Below are 18,164 nucleotides of genomic sequence, written 5' to 3'. Positions count from 1 at the left end.
TCTGTTTCTACAAAGAAAAAAATTAAAAAAATATAATCTATACTACTAATCCTATAAGATTGGTATAAAGATCAAATAGGACTATGGAAATGAAAGCACTTTGGAAAGTACATAAATTATAGCAAAGTATGCTATTATTTATTATTTATTTGAGCATCACTGACTGAGATGAAGAAATGCTCAGAGAAGTTTCTGAAGGCGCTATTGGTTGGATGGGTAAACCAATAGCTATCAAACTTGTCTTGCTAGATTTTTTATATGAGCACAAACCCTGATCTTCACATAAATTTGCACAGTCCCAAAGTATGAGATTGTATTACATAAGATTTTCTCTTCACCTTTATCTCTTACAAGTGCAGTGGAAGGTTTGATTAGATCCAAAGGAGGTCTTGATATACTCTTAACACAAAGAGGAAAATCATGTCCTAGTTACCACCTGCTAAGGGATATTCAGCTCATCCTTGCTTTCCCACCCTAGGCTCACAGCATGCCAAGTATAGCAATCTGCCTATAAATTACACTCTTCCTAAATGTTGTGAACCCACTTATGTTTTCCCTGACTCTTCTAAAACCAACCAAAGGAAAAGGAAAACAATAACAATAACAACAACAACAACACTGGTAAGGTGGCTTTGATTCTCTAAAATGTTCAAAAGGGTATAAAGTTCAATGTCACTTCTGAATCTCATTGGCATTTCTCCAAAGTTTTATGTAAACTATTTAATGGCAATTAACAGGACACTATGTGTGACCATAAGGATGCTTTTAAGAGTATTGAGAAAAATGAGGCAAGGGACCCATAATTGTGGGAGTGTATTGGGAGAGCATGATGGTATTATTATTTAAATATTGGGCATGCACCATTCTCTTTCTTTTATTGAGTTCTTCAAGGACATTCGAACCCACCAATGCTTTTCTAATGTGTTTTCCCCTTAGACACAGCCAGTTTTAGGTTTCTATCCATTAACCAGATACTATAAAGTTCTTTGCGCAATTCAAGAGAAACGGAGAATTTTAAAACAAAGTAATAATCTGCTTCAGATGTTTTTATCTAAAAACTGTTAAAAGAGAATACAGACAAACACTTGCTCTCAGAAGAGTTCAGGTTTGGGTTTTAATCTGAGGTCCATAGGTAGGCTAAAGGGATTCCACCAATATTCTCAAATTGTAAGCAGAACTGTATGTAAGTTGTTTGGGTTTTTTCTGTGGGAACAGGAGTCTAGAGCACTCATCAATTTTTTTGAAAGAATAAGCCAAAAAAAAAAAAAAAAAAGAAAAAGAACTAGAACTAAAAATGTATATTCAAATTGTAAAACTGCCTTTCTTTCTTCTATCATCTTTGCTGTAAAACAAACGTAACTCCATCTTGCTTCACTTTTAAGAGTTCAGATTAATATTCCAGAATGTGGGTTATATTAGAAGCTAAAATGTGGCACAGAAAATGGGAAATAGAGATGTCACTTATAGGTGACATTTATAGGATTGATGCATGCTGAGATAGGCCTCAGCTTCCTCATCCATAAAGTAGAAAGTTAATTAGAAAACCCTTTGCGGTCCATTTCAATGCAAAATGTCAACAGTTTTTCAAAGAAGGAGAGTTCCCTGGACCTTCTGAATCTGTTCAAAATAAAGCCAGTCTAAGAACACAAAGATATTCCTTTCTCATTGCTACTAAACCTGAGGGACCTAAGGGGCAAAAGAAAAGACATAGAAAGAATTAGATCAATCAAACATTTCTGGGGCATGTTCATTTGGGATATGTTCACTGAGCTGCTTCTATGGCTGATCATTACTTTTATACACTGTACAGTATGGTTCTCAGTCTCAGATGCTGCACTGATTTCCTACTTTAGAAATGATAATAAACAATGCCCTTCAAATATATTATTACTTCAACATTCAATAAATATTTACAGGGTGTTACAAAAATAAAGAAATACAATAATTAAGTATCATTGCAATTTTGGACACATAGCTTATCTATTAAGTAGTTACTTTTCAGCATCAAAAGAGAACTATGAGATAGGTCTCATGCAAAATTAGGACCATATTTGGCTGACAAACTGAGGCTCAGTGAGGTATACAGAGCTGGAATTTGAGCAAGGTCAGTCTAACTTGAGAGTCAAGTCTTAATCAATAAACTATAGTTTTACTATCTTACTTAGCCATTATTGATTTGATTTCCTCAGCTAAAAACAAAAAATATAATAAGAGAAGATGACCACACTGAAGTAAAAAATATGAATATTGCAAAAGGATAAGATAAGGGAACTAAGGCTTAAGAAAACTTGTGAAAGAGGAGCAACTTGGAGTTCACTGTGAGTGAAATATGTCAAAAGTGTGATACAGCTGGATGAAAGAAAAGAAAAAAGAAGAGAAGAGAAGGAAAAAGGATGAATGAATAAAGGTACCATCAATCAGAGATGAAGTGTTCAGAATGAGAAAAGATGGTGTTTCATTTTAATCTTTCTGAATTAGACCATCCCTGGAATAGTATCTGTTCTGTTGTGGGCATCACTTTTACTAACACTAGCAAACTGATGGGGATTGGAAAGGTACTTAGTAACAATATTTAAATTTAACATTTGGATTTTGGTTTTTTTTGATAAGAAAAGCAGTGCAGTTGCTAAGAGCATGAGTGATGAAACCTGGCTGCTTGGGTTCAAATCCCGGCCTTCTCCCTTTGAGATGTTATTAAATAAGTTATTGTAATTTTCTTTACCTTACTGCTTCCTCTATCAAATGGGGATGATAGAATGCCCTCCTTAAGGATTTCTGGGAGAATTGAGTTCATATATCTAAAGGATTTAGAACATTGTAAGGGCTTTAATGACATTTTAACAAAAGAAGATATTTGAAGACAGACTGTTTAGTGCATAGAAGTGTAGGTTGAGAGGGAATTTACCTCCAGATGGCCAGAAAACAAAAGCACTTATCAGTAAAGTTATTTAGAGATTTAAGGGAAACAGTTTTGTATCTGCTTTGGGCTATTTTTGGTTACCTGTCACTCACCAGAGGTATTCAAGCATTCAGCATATCTTAGGAATGAAACATCAGGTAGAAAACATGAAATAGACTACATTATAATTATGTATTTGTTTTTATTAATACTGTTTGGAGAGTAAAATAAGAGATTTAAGCAATACTGAGGTTTACAAAAGTAAAAGTAATGCATCCCCGCTAGTTTATTCTACCCTGTTCCCCAGAAATAATCAGTTTTATTTTCCTCTGGTGATCTCCATGACAATAAGAAATACACAGAAACTACTGGTTTCTGATGATTTATCCATATTCTTCAATATATATTATTTCTCCACTGGGAAAGATAAAAGAGTTAATAAACTCATCTTATTTCCTACATCTTTTCCCTTACCCATACTATTATTATTTTCAGTTATTGTTTTTATTAGTAGTAGTTAATTCTGTTTTTAACTTGAACCAATATACTTCCCGAGGGTTAGAGTGATTTCTTGGGCGATCCATTTTTAACGCTTTCCATCAACTTACCAAGATGTGAAATAAGGAAATTAAGAATTTCTCCTCATCTCTTGTCTGTAATTATAGTGAAGTCTTTGATGTCTTGTTCTAAGCGGATTCTAAAAATTGAAGTACATTAGCAGTATTGGGACTATTGGGATCATGACCTTCCTGGGGTGTTCTGATTTATCTTAGTGTGCTTTTTGTTTTTAATAGTGGTTTCTAGTTTACTTTCTTTTATCTTGTGATCAAAAAAGTAACTACCTAATTATATATATAATCTGCTACGATATTTATCTTTTCCTTATGTGATGAATCTCTCTTATGTCTTCTTCTTTTAATTTGGACTAGTTGTTTCTTAGGTCTGCTATAGAACTGGACAACTAGAAATAGAAATATGTGTTTTATAATGCATGTCTCTTATTTCCTTATTCTTTCTAGGATTGTCTCACTGGAGACTCAAGTATTATTTTTAAAAAGCTAAACTTTCTGAATCACTGAATTCCTGAAATATATATGTCTTGTCCTCACATTTGGTTGCCAGTGTGCCTAAGAACTGAATTCTAGGTTAATAATACATTTTTAATAATAATTTTTAAAATCTTTTTTTTTTTTAATTTTTAAAATCTTAATAGGCGTTCTATCTGAAATATATATATATATTCTTCTTCCCAGTATTCTAGGTGTTTAGTGTGGACATTTCTTTTATAATTTTACTTTGCCTTATATTCAGTAGGCCTCTTTTTGGTGTGAAGATTGGACTTTCTTACTCACAAATACACTTTTACATGAACTTTCACAAGTGAATTTAAGTCTATTTTTTTCTTGATATTCTCTGTGCAATTTTGCTTTCAAAGTATTGCTAGATTTACACAATGAATGTGGGAAGAGTTGCCTTTACCTTCTTTCCTATTCTTTCCAACAGTTACCAAATTTGGAGTATTCAGTAAATTTAGCTGTAAGACAACCTAATGACTTTTGTGTCTGTGTCAGTGAAGAGGACATGTAGGAAATTGATTTTTGTTGTTGTTGTTGTTGTTTTTAAGATTTATTTATTTATTTATGACAGAGAGAGAGAGAGAGAGAGAGAGAGAGAGAGAGGCAGAGACACATGGAGCAGGCTCCATGCAGAAAGCCCAACGCGGGACGCGATCCCGGAATTCCAGGATTGCGCTCTGGGACAAAGGCAGGCGCTAAACCGGTAAGCCACCCAGGGATCCCCAGGAAATTGATTTTGAATACCAGTTTAATTTGGCATGTTATAAGGATTTCCTTTTAATTTAATTTTTCAAATTCAGAAGTATGCATTGGTTTACAGAAATCAGTCAAGACATTCAAAAGCAAATATGATTTCACTAATATGTGGCATTTAAGAAACAAAATAGATAAACATAGGGGGAAAACAAAAGAAAGGCAAACCAGAATACAGACTCTCAACTCTAGAGAATAAACTGAGGATTCCTGGAGGGCAGGCGGGTGTGGGGATGGGTTAAATGGGTGAACGGCATTAAACAGGGCACTTGTGATGAGCACCAAGTGCTGTATGTAAGTGATGAGTCACTAAATTTTATACCTGAAACTAATACTACATTGTATGTTACGTAACTGGAATTTAAATAAAAACTTGAAAATAAAAAAAGAAAAGAAGAAAATTATCGAAAAACTACAGACATGTTATCTTTTAAATTGTAATTTGGTTTTTATTACATTATATTTATAATTTTATTATTCTACTATATTGTTTTATTTTTAAAAATATTTTATTTATTTATTGATGAGACACACACAGAGAGAGAGAGAGAGAGAGAGAGAGAGAGGCAGAGACAGGCAGAGGGAGAAGCAGGCTCCCTGCAAGGAGCCTGATGTGGGACTTGATTCCGGACTCCGGGATCATACCCTGAGCCAAAGGCAGATGCTCAACTGCTGAGCCACCCAGGCATCCTTGCTATATTGTTTTAAAAATTTATTGAGGCATAGCATCATACAGAAAACAGTAAAAAAAATAATATGGTCTATCTTGAGGAACTTTGATCAAGTGAATACACCTACGAAACTACCCCCCCCCAATCATGAAAGAATATTTTTAGAACCACAAGCCACCTTTGGCATCTCTCTGTTCCCTACCCTCTAACTTTTTCCATAGGATACCTTGCTCTTAAAAAAAAAAAAAAAAAAAAAAAAAAAAGGATACCTTGCTCTTAATCTATAGCACCATCACATTTTTGTGATTTTTGTATGTGTATATATTTTTAAATTTTAAAATCTTGGTCTTTCTTGCTAGTAGTTCTTTACTACTATTTTCTAAGAAAAAAAGCTTCTGTCTGTCTTATTATTCTTTAGTATATGATTGTTTTCTGTTTTATGAATTTCAAATCTTACCATTATTAGATCTTTCCTTATACCTTACATGGACTTATTTGCTGTTCTTTTTATAATTTCCTGAGATGTAAATTGATATAATTGATTTTCAGTCTTTCTTCCATATTATACACTTTGAAGGTGATAAATATCCCTCTATAGAGGATTGTCTCTGTATCCCACAAGGTTTGATATATGCATTTCCAATATGACTCAAGAGCAAAATATTTTCCACTTCCAATTTTATTTCTTTCGTGATCCCTGTGTTATTTACAAATGTATCATTTCCAAGCATTTGGGGACTTATTCTTCTTTTCCTCTCTCCTTCTGCCTTTTTGTCCAGAGCCCTTTTTTTTTTTCTCCTTATCTCCTTCTCCACCACATCATTATCATCACTATTCTGATGATGATTATGTGATTGATTTATAACTTAATTTATGTCCACACAGAGACAATACCGTAAATATTTTCAATGTTTTTATATTTGTTGAGAGTTACTTTACAAGCCAACTGAAGTCTAATTTTTTAAATTCATATTCATATTTAAAAATACACAATCTGCTATTATTGGTTATTGTGTGGCCTCTGAGAGACTGTATATTAATTTTGTATTTATATAGTCTCTATTTTACTGAATCGTTTTATTTTCCTGCAAAAGAGAGTTTCTTTCTTCTCCTAGTGGAAGCAAATAGTCATGCTATGAACTATAAATGGAGAGGGTCATGTGGCAAGAAACAGGCCTCTAACCAATAGCCAATGAGTCAGAGCCCTTATATATAGCCATAAGGAAATGTCACACAGCCAGAAGGAAATGAATTCTGTCAACAACCCGAATGTGCAGATACCTTCCTGGCCAGAAGATAATGAAATGACATGGTGATGGTTAATTTAATATGTCAACTTAAATTGGCCTAAGGGTTGCCAAGACAGCTGGCAAAACATTTCTGGGTGTGTCGATGAGAGTACCCTGGGAAGAGATTTGCATTTGAATCACTAGACTAAGTAAAGCAGATCATCTTCACCAGTGCAGATGTGTATCATCTAATTTGCTGAGGGACTGAATAGAACAAAAATGTGGAGGAAGGGCAAATTCTCTCTCTTTGCTGTGACTGGAGGATCCGTTTTCTCCTGCCCTTGGACTTAGTCACTCTTGATTCTCTGTCATTCAGACTACGATCAGATCAGGACTTACACCGATAGCTCTCCATTTCTTAGGTCTATAGATTTGAACTAAATTACACCACTGGCCGTTCTGACTCTCTACCTGTGGATAGCATATTGCAGGATTGATCAGCACCCATAACCATGGGAACCAATTCCTAAAATATGTCTCCTCTTATAAATATATAAGAAGTTAACAGAGCTAATATATAGGCTCTATTTCTTTGGAGAACCCTGACTAATAATGACATTTTATTTGAAAGAAAATTCCTATGAACCCCAAAGCCCATATTCAGTGAAATAACATTTCCAGACAAGCGAAAATTAAAGCCATTTTTCTTCATCAGTTTCACTGATGAGGTGAGAACGAAGTTCAGCCAACTTCTGGGTTGTGGCCTGGTGGGAGCCTAAACCAGAGAACCCAGCTAAACCATGCCTGAACTTTTGACCCGTGGAAACTGTGAGATAAATGAATGTGTATTATTTTAAGCTGCTGTATTTGTAGTAATTCGTTACACAGTAGTAAAAAATAATGCATATTCTATTACATGAAATATACTTTAGTCTAGTAATGCTTTTGACCTTAATGTCAACGGTGTTTATATTGCAATAGCTAAATCAGCTTCTTATTGTTGTTCTTAGTATTTATTTGGAATATCATTTTATGTTCTTTTACTTTGAACCACCTGTGCCTCATATTTAAAGTGTAACTTTTTTAAGAAAAATGTTGTTTGTTTTTGTGATGTTTTGTTGTTACTGTTTTACCCAGTAAGATAATTTCATTTTTTATTTGGAGTTGTTAGTCTGCTTATACACACTCCCTATTCAATTTCAATCTTTCTTACCTCTTTTATGTTTATTTTTCTCTTTTGCTCTGCCTTCTTTTATATAAAATGTTTTTATTTTTTTCCATTTACCTCTATTCTTGTTACTTATACATTTCTACTCCTCTTCCATTGGCTTCCTAAATACTAAAACATTCTTTTTTTAAAAGATTTTATTTATTTATTTGACACACAGAGAGAGATAGCAAAAGCAGGGGGGGAGCGGCAGAGGGAGAGAGAGAAACAGACTCCCCACTGAGCAGGGAGCCCAACATGGAGCTGGATCCCTGGGATCATGACCTGAGCTGAAGGCAGATGCTTAACCAACTGAGCCACCTAGGTGCTCCTAAAATATTCATTCTTGTATTAATATAGTATAATATAAATTAGTAGTCATTTCTAAGATAGTTGCATTTATCACCCCACTGCCATTTCTGTCATCGTCATTCATTTAATTCTACATATATTTTAAACCTCACTAGATGTTATTAGCATGTTGTACAATTTTCATTTAGATATACCCATGTAGTATTATTTTTTCAATCATATTTATTCCCTCCTCTGTTTCCAGTTTGCTGTGTAGAATAATCTCCTTTCATCTGAATTTTTCTTTCTTTTCCTTCCTTCCTTCCTTCCTTCCTTCCTTCCTTCCTTCCTTCCTTCCTTCCTTCCTTCCTTTCCTCCTTTCTTTGCTTTTCCTGTAGAGTAAGATTGATGAAGAAAAGTTGTCATTGTCTTTGTTTGTCTAGAAACATTCTTATTTTAGTGAATATGGATTTTGGGGTTTCTTTCAATGTCAGGTCATTTCTTTCAGATAAAGGTGCTATTTTATTATCTTCTGACTTCCATTTTTTATGTTGAAAAGTCAGTTCTTATCTTTAGTGTTGCTTTTTAAAAAGTCACAGATTATTTTTTTCTCTGTCTGTATTAAAGAATGCTTCTGAGGAGTCACTTCTGGCAGTGTCAGTGGCCTGAACTCGGGTGCCATGGCGGAGGAAAAATGGAGACAATTCTGGAGCAGCAGTGGCAGTATCATGAGGAAAAGGAATGGCTCATGGATGTCATTGCCAAAGAGATGCTCACTAAGAAGTCCATGCTCCGGGACCAGATCAATTCTGACCACCGCACACGGACCATGCAAGATAAGTATATGGAAGTGAGTGGGAACATGTGGAATTTGTATGATGATAAGGATGGGTTACAAAAGCAGAAACTCAATGCCATTTCAGGGCCCAATGAATTTGCTGAATTTTATAGTAGACCCTAGCAAATAAAAGAATTCCACCGGAAACACCCAAATGAGATCTGTGTGCCAATGTCAGTGGAATTTGAGGAGCTTCTGAAGGCTCGAGAGAATCCAAGTGAAGAGGCACAAAACTTGGTGGAGTTTACAGATGGAGAGGAATATGATCATTACCTCGACCTCCGTGACTGTTACTTCAAATATATTAATCTGAAGGCCTCAGAGAAGCCGGATTATATTACCTATCTGTCCATCTTTGACCAGTTATTTGATATTCCTAAAGAGAGGAAGAATGCTGAATATAAGAGATACCTGGAGATGCTGCTTGAGTACCTTCAAGATTACACAGATCGAGTCAAGCCCCTCCAAGATCAGAACAAACTTTTTGGGAAGATTCAGAATGAATTTGAGCAGAAGTGGGAGAATGGTACTTTTCCTGGATGGCCGAAAGAGATAAGCAGTGCTCTGACCCATGCTGGAGCCCATCTTGACCTGTCTGCATTCTTCTTGGGAGGAGCTGGCCTCCCTGGATCTGGACAGATTGAAATCTGCACTCTTAGCTCTAGGCTTGAAGTGCAGTGGGACCCTAGAAGAGCGAGCCCAGAGGCTCTTCAGCACCAAAGGAAAGTCCCTGGAGTCACTTGACACCTCCCTGTTTGCCAAAAATCCCAAGTCAAAATGCATCAAGTGAGACACTGAGAGGAACAGAGACATTGCGTTCCTAGAAGCCCAGATCTATGAATATGTAGAAATTCTTGGGGAACAGCAGCATCTCATGCATGAAAATGTACAACGCAAGCAGGAGAGGACAGGGGAGGAATGAGAAGAAGAGGAAGAGCAGATCAGTGAGAGTGAAAGTGAAGATGAGGAGAATGAGATCATTTACAATCCCAAAAACCTGCCCCTCAGCTGGGATGGCAAACCTGGCTGTATAAGCTTCATGGTCTAAACATCAACTATAACTGTGAGATTTGTGGAAATTACACATACTGAGGCCCCAAGGCCTTCCAGCAGCACTTTGCTGAGTGGCGTGATGCCCACGGCATGAGGTATTTGGGCATCCCAAACACTGCCCACTTCGCAACATGACACAGATTGAAGATGCTGTCTCCTTGTAGGCCAAGCTGAAACTGCAGAAAGCATCAGAGCGATGGCAGCCTGACACCGAGGAAGATATGAGGACTCCAGTGGGAACGTAGTGAATAAGAACACCTATGAGGACTGAAGAGACAAGGACAGCTCTGGTGTTCAGGAATGTATCTCAGCTTCTCGGCTTGCCCGGGCTTACCTGAAATCTTCTTTTTCTATTTCTCCCAACCAAATGCTCCTTAAAGACTCCTACTTAGTCTTAAGGTCTAGTGTACGTCTTGTGAAAACCAAGGCATGCTGGCAGATTGCAGTGTTGAGATGTGTTTTATCTTTGTTTATATTAAAAGATTCTGTCAGAAAATAAACCCAGTCCTTCTTCTGAAAAAAAAAAAAAAAAAAAAAGAGAGAGAGAATGCTTCTTTAGGGGTGCCTGTTTGGCTCATTCAGCTCCTGGCTCTTGGTTTCTGCTCAAGTCATGATCTCAGGGACTGAGATCAAGCCTCTAGTCAGGCTCAGTGCTCAGCATGAAGTTTGCTGGAGATTCTTTCCCTCTACTTCTCCCTCTCCCTAGCCCTCCCCCTGTTTTCTCTCTCTCAAATGAATAAATTAATTAAATATTTTTAAAAAATGAATGCTTCTTTATTTTTAAGTAGTGTTAAGTATTAATATGATATGCCTTTTGTTATTTACTCTCTATTTTTTCTGCTTGGGGTCCTAGCATCTTATGAATCTGTTAGTTGATATATTTCATTAGTTTTAGAAAATTAAGGCCATTGGTCGATTGTTACCTTTATTATTCTTTCTCATCTGCTTCCTCTGAGGCTCAAATGGCATGTGTGTTAAATGTGTTCACTCTATCTCAGATGTCTCACACCTGCTTTATGTATCTTCCATTATTTTTGCTTTCCATGTCAAGTCTACAGATTTTCTGGTGAATTCTATTTCAATTCAATTATTCCTTCTGCTCTTTGCAGGTAAATTCATTTATTCAGTTCTTTCTTTCATTTTTTTTTTTTGTTTTCACTTTTATGGTTTCCACTTGGATCTTTTCATATAGAGTCTGGTTCTTAGTGAATTCCTTTATCATTTATTTTCTTGAAGTAATAACAGTTGTTTTATTAAAATTTGATAACTATAATGTCTATATCACTTGTATTTCTATTTGTGCTTATTCTTACCCTCAATTGTATTCATTAATTCATGCATGCATGCATATATGCATATACCTACATTCACTCATTCAGTATGCCTAGTGATTTTTAATGTCAGATAGTGTGTGTAAAAATTATAAATGTTAAGGATGATTTTTTTTCTTCCTTTAGAGAGGATTCACTCTATTATCTGGCAGGTAGCAGATGGATAGATTACCTGAGTCCAGTCAAGAACTGGGAAGACCAAAATATATGGCCATGTTTGCAAGTCTTGTTTCTAATATGAGAGTGTAACTCTCTAGATGTTTTAAATGTGAACATGAAGTATTTAATGGGATTCCTCTACTTGGTAGATAATGAATTTTGATTTTTCTGTGTGCAGTACCATAGGGCTGCCATAAAGTCTACTTTGATATTTAGCCACTTTGGGCATGACTCTTTAACATTTTGCCTCGTGGAGCTTAAAAAATCAGTAAATGCCTCAAAATGAAAATGTGTGTCAAATGTTGAGCTAACTTCTTTGTTCTATAAGAAGATATGGTTACCTTCATATTTCTGAATTCTAATTTTTGTCTCCAAGCCCTGGAATACTTGACAACATTTTAGTTGCCTCTTAGGAGCTGTCTGTTTTCTTCTTTGTCAACCATGCACCAAAAGTAGGTAAACGCTCCCAAAGGAAAAGCAGTGTGCAGAGAGTTGGGCTCAACTCAATGAGCTTCCATTTTCTTCAGTCTGGTCCCTCATATCCTTCCTGCTTTAGCAGCATTTCTGTGCTTTCTGAAAGATTCATTTCTATATTTTATAGCATTTTTCTAGTTGTTTCCATTGGGAGAACTCATATGCCACAAACTATATTATCATAGCTGGAAGAACTCACCTCAAAAAGTATTTCTAGTTTCATTTTTTAAAGATTTTATTTATTTATTTGGGAGAGAGAGAAAGAGAGAGAGCACACATGGGCGGTAGGAAGAGAGAAGAAGAAGCAGACTCCTTGCTGAGCACAGAACCCAAAGTGGGGCTTGATGCCAGGACCCTGAGATCATGACCTGAGGTGAAGGCAGATGGTTAACCAACGGAGACACTCAGGGTCCCCTCTAATTTCAAAAACTATTTCTGGTTCTACAACTTCTTCAATTTCACAATAGTCTGCTCTTTTTTTTTTTTTTTAGATAGACAATATGATCTTGATCTTGCTGAAGATACTATAATCTTGAATTCTCTTCTTTTTGTTACATAGTATCTGTTTGCTTTTATATTAATTGTCTTTGGTATTCATTACCTTTTAGTTTCATCCTTCAAATATTTATTAATATCTAGGTTCATCACTTAGGTCTATTTTTGTGGGTAACTAATAGAGGTTTGTTTAAACAGTTGTGCAGGTCTATTTACCTAAAAGACCTCTTTACTGAGTGGAAAAGGTTACTGCGGTCTCTGGGTAATTGGAAAGTCTGATCCACTGGCAGAATTTTGTTTATGGTGAGTGGTTGACTATGGAGCCAAAAGATTAAATTAAGACTCCTGTAGTTGCCAACTAAGAATTATTTTTTCTCTAAGTGAAGTGCTTCAATATATTTTGCTCTTAGTTGAAGCTCCCATTATTTCTTCTCTGAATCTTTTTGTAGATTTGAGTTATTATGGCTCACTTTTCTCTCAACAGCTCCATTACATACACAGTGGATTGTTCCCAGGAAAATAATTTACTTTGCTTGGAGAGCACTCTCTTTAGGTCACCAGTCAGAAACAAATTTTCTAGTCAGAGGAAAGAATTGTCTTCCTAGTTATAGAGGACATTCTATAGGACAACCTGCAGGTAATGCTCCAGGAAACCACCCTAAGAAGTTTCCATCAGTCCTCTTTTATATCTACTCATTTTTATTTGGATGCTTTTTAGGGATCCACCTAATGGAATCATCTCTTGATTATATATTCTCCCTCGTTTTTTTTCATCCACGTAAACCCGTCTGTTTTGTTCTTCTAAGTTACATCAGCGGGTAAAATTCAATTTGGTCCAACAATTTTCACCTCGTTTTATGGTTACTCCAGACATTAAGAATACATTATTAGTGGCATCTACATTTAAGTTAGGGAAAAACAGATACTGTGCATTTTAAATTTTTGGTTTCTAAATAATATATATTTAACAATAAATGAATTCATGACAATATGGATTTTATAAAGTTATATAAAATATATAAGAATACTATTAAAGTATCACCTAGACTATTTGTTTATGCCTAGCTCTACTAAAAATTCATAGATGAGATCACCATAAATTCATGTCACTAAGCTAGAGTTATAGTATTTCCATACTTTGAAGTCTTGTGATTATGTGTCATAGCATATATGTAAGTACAACCCATTTACTGTGATGGATAATTTCCTAATTTTATTTAAGGCATTAATAAAATTTATAGATGCCTTTCTTTTCATGTATCCCATCAATGTACACAGTTTATTATATTTACTTTGTACAAAATATATACTTAAATCCTTTTTTTTATAGCATATTCATTTTTTTTCTGCTGACTGTTTATTCACTTCATTTTCATTGCCAAGTTAATTAAATGAGTTACACATAATTGACTTTGGTTTTCAATGAGAATTAAGGAAACATTTAAGGAAAAAGTTCGTAAAATAACAAACTACTTTTAAAAAGTGTGCTATAATCAGAGTATGCTGGAAAAACAATAATACATTTTACAAAGATAGCTGTAAAATATGTAACAAAGCAACAAAGCCCCATTGTTATTTTGATTTGTAAATATATTTAATGTATTACAAAAATCTATCAAATGTCTAATAAATGCAGAATATTCTGCAAAGCGATATGGAAGGACTGAGAAGTTTTCAAAACATTTTTAAAAATTAAAAAATCTCTCTCTCTCCCCTTCTTTTTCTTTTTCCAGTTTTATTGAGATATAATTGACATATACCCCTCCTACTCCCTCCCTATAGAAAGTGCTAGATTAGGTGCTAGAGAAGGAAGATGTGTAAGCTAAAGGACAGAAAAGTAAATATGAAACCTGAGTTATATTGGGTTAATGTATAAGGATTTCAGTAGAGATGAACAGAGGGTCCTAAGAGTGGCACATAGCAGAGATACCTAGCATGGTCCAGAAAGCCAGAGTGGGTTTCTCAGAGAAGGTGAGATATAAGGAGGGAGCTTATACCACCCAGGGCTATGAAGAAATGTACACAGAATCCCATAACTCATTTTGTCCTTCAGCTCTTCTTGTATTTCTAATCCCCTCACAGGACTTTCCTGATTTTATTTATTTATTTATTTATTTATTTATTTATTTATTTATATTTTTAATCACTGTTGGGTAATTGCACTAGGGCCAGGTGGCTCCATTTCATATGAATGCTCCCTTACATCATCCATGCCCTCCTTGTCCCTGAGGGTTCAACCTGAGAAACAAAAACACAAGGAGTGATAGAATATAAGGGATTCCTTATGGGGCTCTGATATATACAATTGTGGGGCTGACTAAACAGGTGTAGGAGCCAAGAACAGACCACCTCAAGATGGGTCATTTTGGCATAAACATTATTTTGAGTTAAAAGAAATCAAAACTCAAAAGGTTCAGAATAAACCTTTTTAATCCCCCTCGGCTGCCTGCCAAGAAGAGAGCTATTAACAGATATTCCTCTTTACCTGAGAAACTTATCTGCATCATAGGGCTATTTGTGCTGTCCAAACTTCTCACTTTGGTGCTCATGGTCTTCCTCCCCTTTGTATCTTTACATCCCTTCCCCTGTCCTTAAGTCTTATAAGCCTAATGTTGCCTCACTGTCTTTGGAATTTTATATATATATATGGATTCCCTATAGGGATGAAAGTAAATTTGATTTCCTCTTGTTACTCTGTTTCATGTCAACTTGATTTTTATTCCAACTAGATGGACCTGGAAGGGCAGAGGAAATTCTTCCTCCCCAACATAATTTGTGTGTGCCTATTACTTCTGTGTCTCCTGCCAAAATTAAACGGGCAGAGTAAGTGGTCAGGCAGTAATAGTGAAAGAAAAGTAGTGAGGATCAAGGACAAATTGGCACAGAACAATGAGGATAGCTGGAATCTGAGTCTCTCTCTCACCATTGTCAAAGGCTCCAACCATAGTGCTACAGGGGGCCTACAAGGGGCTGGTTTTCTGTGTCATAAAGCTAAATGCATTGACCCAGGAGTTGGAAATGTTAGAGGAGAAGTGATGGTGGGAGGAGCTACAGGCTTAGCTGATGTTCCAGGGGCTGTATTCAGTGGCTCAGGATTTTGGAGAAGAATGTATGGCTGGTGCTCAAGAACTAAGGGCAGGGCCTCCCATGTCAACCATGGGAGCCTCAGGTCAGTAACGGTATGTGTGAACTGAGTGTGCATGCCTGCCCTGCTCTGACTACCAGAGCAACAAAGAATGTGTCTGATGCTCTTCTCCTGCCTTCCAAATCTGCATAACTTGTCTGTTCGTGGCCAGTACTATGCAGGAAAAAGAGTTCTGGGAAACATAGCCCAGGTTTACTACCTTAGCTCTGCTCCACCAGCGCCACTTAAAATCTTCCTTTCATCTTAACCTTGAGTCCAAACTCACACTCCTTCGCAACTGCAGCAAAGTTTTATTTTGCTGTCTTATGTCTCAAGGTCCAATCTGATTCTTCTCACCCTTGGTTGTCTCTCATCACGGATAAGGGAGAGATGGAATTACCCTACAGGATCTCAGTTCTGATTGACTCCTGACCATGGCTGTATCTCTTCTCCTCTTTGAATCTTAGTTGCTGTAGAATGTGGAGAATAATGGAGCATCCCCTGGCCATGATGAGGACTAAGTGGGATGTTGCTGTAAAGTATTGAGAACATAGTATCTGGCAAATATGAAGTGTTCTTTGCATGTTAGCTCGGTGGCAGTATTGGGATAGTATAACAGCAAATAACCTTGCCTCCTACCTTATTGAGTTTCTTCAAAATTTCTTCAACCACCTAATGGAAAGAAATGTTCCTCTTTATTTCTAAAGGGAACTCTTTGTTTTGTTTTCTAAGTCTCAATCTGCTACCTTTATTTGCTGATCTCTTCTACAAATGTTGAGTTATTGTGTATTATAATGCCAAGTAAGGAAATTACATTGCTGAATGGAACAAATTCCCTCTCATGGAGCTTAGAGATAACCAAGAAAGCAGGATAGTTTCCTATTTTGATAAGTTCTATGAAGTAAACAGATGATACTCTGTGATAGGGTATGATTCCTGGGCAGACAGCTTCAGAGAGTATTATCAGAAAAGATCTTTCAGAGAAGAAAACATTTGAAATGAGACTTGAGACATGAAAATCATCATGCTAAGAACCACTTGCAAATACATTTTGGGTCTCTCCTGGCTTGAGCAAGTTCAGAGGCACCAGTGAGGCATCAGATATGGCGGGAAGGGCATGAACCTTGCAGTGATGATGGAATCAAACATTGTTTTGGAGGGAAGGAAGAAAGGCTCATTCTATCAATTATCACTGCTCTTACTAGTGTTTTCAAATTCTCTATTTGCACTGGATGTTGCACTTTATCATGTAATTATGGTAAAGTCTTTCGTTTCAATTACTTAATTAAAATACTTGCTTCTGCTGTCTTCAAACTACTATGTTAGCTCTCCCATTTCCTTTGAGGCCAGAGTTTTCAAAAGAAGTTTATAGCTGTTACTTAATTCTACTTATTGTTTAATCCATGGGGACTGAGGACATTACCCTTATTGATCTACTGAAAGAACTTTCTTGAAATGAGCCCTCACTTTCTACAGCCAATGGGAATGCCTTGGTGGCTTTACTTCTCCATTTCTTTAGCCTTTGGACTCCACTATGTGGTTTTTCTGACAGCAAGTTCTAGTCTTTTACCTTTCTGGCACCACTGCTCTATCCTTCCAATCAACTTCTTGCTCCTACAGAAATTTACAAGGGCTCTGTTCTTAGTGAATTTTCCTACCCTTTTCCTACGTCTTTATATGTATCATCTAATCCTTTGGCTTCAACTGTTCTTTGTGCCTGAATAATCACAAATCTGGACCTCTAGTCCTGATAATTCTCTTGCATTGTCATGTTTTACTTTTTTTTTAAAATCAATTTATTTATTTTATTTTATTTTTTTATTTATTTATGATAGTCACACACACACACAGAGAGAGAGAGAGAGAGAGAGAGAGAGAGAGAGAGGCAGAGACATAGGCAGAGGGAGAAGCAGGCTCCATGCACCAGGAGCCTGACGTGGGATTCAATCCCAGGTCTCCAGGATCGCGCCCTGGGCCAAAGGCAGGCGCTAAACCGCTGCGCCACCCAGGGATCCCATGTTTTACTTCTAAGAACCTACAGGCTAGCTCTACCTTGATGTCACTCAGACACTGCCAACTATTGCACCAAAAATAGATCATTATCTCTTCATAAAGAATCTATCTGGGTTCCTTATTTTTATTTATAGTGATTTTGCCATTTGTAGATATATCGTTATTTTTAACTTCTTTCTTCTCTTTCTTTTCCATTCCTCACTGTCCTCTTATCAGATTTCCTTATAAGTTTTGAAGAAAACAGAGAAACCATCTTGAATTCCCTTCCATATCTTTTTTCCACCAAGTTCTCAGACTTTCCCTTATTGTGCTCACCTTTTCTTCTTCCACTTGGTACAACCTCTCTGAAATTTATAAATACAAAAAGGTTCTTACCTCCCCCATATAACAAAAACAATAATAAATTTCAAAGAAACAAAATAAATCCTTCCCTTGAGCCTACATTCCTCTTTTGCATCTACATTATTTCTCAGCTTTTGCTTAGAGCTGAACTTATAGAAATGGTACTCTCTCTAAATAAAAAATAAATAAATAAATAAAATTAAATTAAA

The 18,164-nt window shown here is 36.1% G+C and overlaps 1 pseudogene; it reads left to right on the top strand.

Moving 5' to 3' along the window:
- The first annotated feature begins 8,820 nt into the window (after window positions 1-8,820).
- LOC100685541 lies at window positions 8,821-10,395 on the top strand (annotated as a pseudogene).
- The last annotated feature ends 7,769 nt before the right edge of the window (window positions 10,396-18,164 follow it).

This window comes from Canis lupus, chromosome 20, assembly GCF_011100685.1.
Source record: "Canis lupus familiaris isolate Mischka breed German Shepherd chromosome 20, alternate assembly UU_Cfam_GSD_1.0, whole genome shotgun sequence".
In the NCBI taxonomy this organism is placed as follows: domain Eukaryota; kingdom Metazoa; phylum Chordata; class Mammalia; order Carnivora; family Canidae; genus Canis; species Canis lupus.
Note: the sequence above shows the minus strand (reverse complement) of the source record. Positions and strands in the feature narration are given on the sequence as shown.